The sequence below is a fragment of the Rhododendron vialii genome, chromosome 10a, assembly GCF_030253575.1.
Source record: "Rhododendron vialii isolate Sample 1 chromosome 10a, ASM3025357v1".
NCBI lineage: Eukaryota > Viridiplantae > Streptophyta > Magnoliopsida > Ericales > Ericaceae > Rhododendron > Rhododendron vialii.
In genome coordinates, this window is record NC_080566.1 from 25,673,357 (window position 1) to 25,679,010 (window position 5,654).

General features: G+C 38.0%; 1 pseudogene; it reads left to right on the forward strand.

Moving 5' to 3' along the window:
* The first annotated feature begins 817 nt into the window (after window positions 1-817).
* LOC131303046 (uncharacterized protein At5g01610-like) lies at window positions 818-4,485 on the forward strand (annotated as a pseudogene).
* The last annotated feature ends 1,169 nt before the right edge of the window (window positions 4,486-5,654 follow it).

Consider the following 5,654-nt stretch of genomic DNA (forward strand, 5'->3'; position numbering starts at 1 on the left):
CTTTATAATGGCAACTTCATCGCCAACAAAATCTGCTAGACACACACACACACACACACACACACTCTCTCTCTCTCTCTCTCTCTCTCTCTCTCTCTCTCTCCCCGTAAACGGTGTGGGTCTTGCTTCAATTTCACCATAACCAGAAACTTCATTGCAACAAATCTTTGATCTACTCTCTCTCCCTCGCAAAGCGTAGATGGTGAGCCTTGCTTCAATTTCACCATTACTTTATTTTGTATTTTTTGACTGTTTTGTGATTAAGAGTATATATCGCTCATGTAGACTTTATGATCTATTCCTTCCATGTGATTTGCCTATTAAACTGTTTATACAACGTTCTAATGACAACTCAATTTCATCATTACTTTGTTTTCATGCGTTTCGACAATTTCATTGTTGGGTGTTGGATTTAAAGGGTTTATTTCCCCTTGATGCGAATGGACCACTAATTATACCATTTTATCATACTATATGTGCCTAAGCTGTTTTTTATTTGATAACTAAGGTGTTCAGGGCCAGCTTACGAGCACCTCGACTAATCTTAGAGCACCAATCCCACTGCCCACTTGCGGGGTTCCCAATTAAAGCTAGAGTAATGCTTTGTATGGACTGGTCGCAAAGGAGTTGATATCACGTAAGAGTTTCGAACCTAAGGCTTTATGAGGGAGCAAACCCCTAAGTCCCACTGACCACTAGGCCAACCCCTTGGGGTTATGTGCCTAAACTGTTCGACAAAATGTCTGGTCTTTTTCCATTTAAATAGGAAGCCTTAGATCTCATATTAGGCCCAAGAAGATACTCATCAATCAGTTCAATGAAGAGTTACAACCTCTGTAGAAATGTCATGATAGAAGATTGGGAATCGGGAGAGAGTGAAAATTCAGAGAGGAGAGCGTTATGTTTAGAGGATCTCTCCAACATGCGTGAAAATCTCCGGACCATTTTGTTTGCTAACATCTCTTACTATTTTGTTACCGCGACAGAAGCGATAGTGGGAATTCTCTCAGATATATTAAGGTCCTTGGTTGATCCCTATCTACCTGTATTTGCGACGCAAAGCACTTGGTTAGTTGGTTAGTCCTTCGTATTGAGGTCATTGTTTGATCGTGGGAATTTTCTATGTTCTTTTTTTTTTTTTGAACTTGGTTAGTCCTTCGTAAAGTCAATTGCTCGTTGCGTTCCTTCTTTTCTTGTGGTGTGATGTTTCCCTTTTTGTGTGCTATATTGCAGGTGGGAGCGGAAAATTCCCAACAAGTTGGCCGATCATATCCAGAAGAAAAGCTTGAGCTTATGTAGTTGATCTTGGTCATATACTCTGAAGTTTTATGCGCCATTTGGCCCTCCGAGGAACCACAAATATGTAAGTGTAGAAACATTGGATTACCCAAAAACTTGTGTGATTAGATGGAAAAGTTGTATGATAAATATCACTCATTATATATAATTATATGCCGTAATAATGTGAGATCACATACTCTTAACAATCCAGGGGGTGATTTCACATTTCACGATTTTTTGTTTTCTTCGCATTTTGTGCTGAATAAGTGGAGTCTTTAGTCAATATCTATCAGTTCAAATTCAATATCTGATTCAGCATTTTGCTTCATGTTGTATGGCCATGGTAGTAATGTCCTCTTTTATATTCTGTCAACCAGTTCGGATTGCTCCACCTAAGTAGAAAGAAAAGAAGGACTATCATGACCTTATCAAATTCTTTTTGGGGCATCATTAAGTTAGCATTAACAACTCGTCACTGAAAGATCTTAGTTGTATTGTACATCTCCTTCCAATTGATGGATTCCCTTATAGGGGTCTTTCTTTTTGAGCATGTACTCATTTTACGTATTGTCCAATAGGAAACCCAACAGCCGATATTTAGAACCCTATGTTCTAGTTTGGTGTTTTTGTATTGTCCCCTTGCAGCTATTTTAGTGTTACGCCATCATTCTTATATGCATTTTTAGAATTGTAATGTGGATTTCAAACTTTGGAAAACCTGTATTGCTAGTAGAAACCAGAAATACATCTCTTCTTTCCTAAGTATTTTACTATAGTTCTTAGAGAGAAACACTAGGACAAGTCAAAGAGGACTTGGAAATAGATCATCAGATTACTGCTAAATGAGTCCCAATATAGCAATCTGTTACAACTTCTTTATCGTTTATCAAACTAGACATTGCTATGAAGTAAAGCAGATGATCGCATGTCCTCATTGATGAACTTTAATTCCTATTTTCACTCTTTATTCCTAAGTCCTAACTAATGAGTGTGTTCACGGTTTCAGACCTTCTCAGGCACTGTTGAAGATAAAGCGAAATGGATATTCAACAAGCTGAAAGGTATAGAACTAATTTAAATCCACACAATTATTGTTGGAAGCAATTACATGGTAGTAATTCATGTGCTGGCTTCTTTTTGTATGGTTTATAAGTGCTTAACTGTTGACTGATAAATTTGTATCCATACACAAAGTTTCATAATATATATGCATGTTTCCGTTGTTTTTAAGGTTTTTTCGAAGAGGTGGGTATGACAAGGCACTTCAATAGGAAGAAAAGCTCTCTTATGGGGCCAGTCCATACAGGGCTTTACTCTGGCTTTAGTCGGGGGCCCTGCTAGTAAACAGTAGGATTGGTCTCGCAAGATTAGTCGAGATGCAGTAAGATGGCCTGGACACCCGAGTTATCAATTTTTGAGGTTTTCCAGAGAGGCGGGTACGACAAGGCACTTAAATAGGAAGAAAAACTCTCTCATGGGGCCAATCCATATGGGGCTTTACTCTGGCTTTAATCGGGGGGTGGGGGGGCGCTAGTAGACAGTAGGATTGGTCCCGCAAGATTAGTCAAGATGCAGTAAGTTGGACCAAACACCAGAGTTATCAAAATGTAGGAATCAAAACTGTGCATTGTGCTTTGAATGTTCCTGCTATATTCCCCCACTGAATTTTTTTACCCCTTAATTCTATGTTGGTCACTCTGTGTGTGCACTTTCATAAGCTAGATTTTGATTTCTTGGTAGAAGTCTAATATTTTCTACAGCACAAAACTACTAAGATAATGAACTAGGAGCATAGAGCGTATATTTAAATAGAGACAGAAGAATTAGTTAGCAGTTGCTGACTGCAAATTGGAGTTATCTCCAATTTCAAAAGAGAACTAAATTTGGCTAACCTGTGAATGGTATCGAACTTGTTTGTATATAGGTTAGATGTATTTGAATTGATACTTTTTCTTTCTCACATTTTATCTGCCTTATGCTTCTTCTGTCTATCTTTGTTACATGACTCTTCAAAATGTAGGAAGTACCTGTCTTGGATACTCATGCTTGGGTAAGGGTATAAGATATGCGTCTAACTTTTTTAGTTGGACACCTCACCTAGGAAACATATTACTAGCAATATTCAAGTTTAATGCTTGACAGCACATAACACCATCGACATCGGAGTTATCAAAAACACGATAACACCGTCATATTATGCATGATGATGTAATATTCAAGTTCAATGCAAAACTATGCAAGAACGCTCATTCTGTGAATGAAATAATCTTCGACAAGTTGTAAACCACAGTTTACCTTTTATAAGTGAAGAAATGAAATAAGTTAGGAAATATAAAGATTCGGCATTGTCCCCTTGTCCTTGACATGATAACTTGATGAATTCGACAATTCGTCACATACCTGTATTAGAGTCCCTGTACCATATACCTCATTCGTCTTTGTGCCCTAACATGATAGAAGCCCTTGACTCTTTTGATTTGGGCAACATTTGTGGTGAAAGTATGAGCAACACATTGCACAATTATAGACGAGTGGAAAAAAAAACTCTCGTTATTTGGGAAAGTATTTTCTGTGATAGTTATTGCTTTCATACACAGCATCCGCACGTACTTCGAAATGTTATATTACAATTTCTTGGACGTAATCGATAGATTCTGCACTGGATGTTAACCAGGTGTAGGAAGGATATGCAGTAATTTCTTCCTCTGTTTTTCGAAGGCAAGCCATCAAAAGCGTTGCCAGATCTCCTCTGCAAGTACAACCTTCCTCCTGGCCTTTTCCCACAAAACATAACATGTTACGAATTCGACGCGGCAAACAGCAAGCTCATTGTGTCCTTGCCCTCTCCCTATGAGACCAGCTTCAAGGACTCTTCCATTTTTTAAGGTACGCCCCTCGCGTCAAGGGGACACTGGCAAGGGAAAAGCTCTCCAGAATAGAAGGAATGAAGACCAAGGCCCTTGTATGGGTTAAAGTCACTGGCGTGGTCGTCGAGAGCTACAAGTCTGATAAAGTTTTGTTCGTTGCGGGTGTAAAGAAATCGAGGCCTAAAGATGCTTATGAAATCACTCGCAATGTTGTCAAAGTAGAAGACTTTTGATCATGATATATGTTTTTTCATGTTATGGTAGTTGTTTACTGTCTTGTGCTTCTCAGAATGTTGTATGCATGACCTTATTCTTTGGAAATTCTTTTGTTGTTATATGAAATGTTTCAAAGTTTTTGTAGATGGATTTGTTCCCATAAAAAAATAAAAAAAAGTCTTTGTACATTTGTGCTTACGATTGTGACTTGTAGTTCTGAATGTCCCATTGGTTGCTCAATAGCACTGGTTGGTTGTCGATCCCTTAGTGTAGGGCTTATGTAATAGGTTGCACTATAACTTGGGAAGTCCAAGATCGATCCACTGGAAATGGTTCCTCGTTGGTTTTTCAATGAGAATTGCTTAATGGAATTTACTTGAGGTAGCAAACCTTTATGGCGACGGATTTTGTGATTTCAAACCAATTTCCTAACTTGAGCTAAACATACGATTTGCAAGTGTTTAGCTAAGAAGGCACGGCCTAAGGCTTATACTACCCCTTAACCTAGTTTGATTCAATATTCTCACAGATCACTCAATTGAGCTACAAGGTCAACATGTTTTCAATCAGAAGATATTTCAATGAAAATCAATCTTAATTCTTAATGGTGCTTGATATGACCAAGGTTCAATTGGAAGTTTGTCATATCAAGATAAAAACTCACAACGTAACATACAACTATTATGAATTAAAAATTAATTTTATGATTGTACTCCTAATTCATTCAGAAGTTATGAGTTCAAGATTGATGTTATGACTTATATGCAAATGTTGCGATTTTTGGACTGGATATCTGATTTGTAGTGGGGGGGGCCGGCCAGAGCTTCCTTGATACCGCGATTCTCTACGACACCTTCGGTCACCGGCGTTTTCAACGGCGAGAACCTCCGAATTCTTCTTCCATTCTAGTTTTGAGAAAATCTGTCAATTTTTTTCGATCTAATTTGATGCTTCTAATTCATAGTTGATCCATGGTTAGTGAATTTCTTTTGTTTGACAGTAGTGATGTAGTCTTCTTCTTATTGATTTTTTTGGTACGTTGTGTGTCATGTTGTTCTGTTCCCCGCTATCTGTTTGATGTATTTACTCAATAAGCTTCAGCTGTTGGTTTATTCTCAGCTGATAAAACATATGATTATGTCCTCTTAGTCTATACTTTTCTCCAATAATTATGTTTGAATTCTTTTGTTTATGTAGATGGCTAATGATCAAAATGATGCTACTGTAACTGAAGTTGCAGTAATTGGAGCCGCCGCTGTAGTAATAGCTACCGGTGTTGCAATCCTAGAC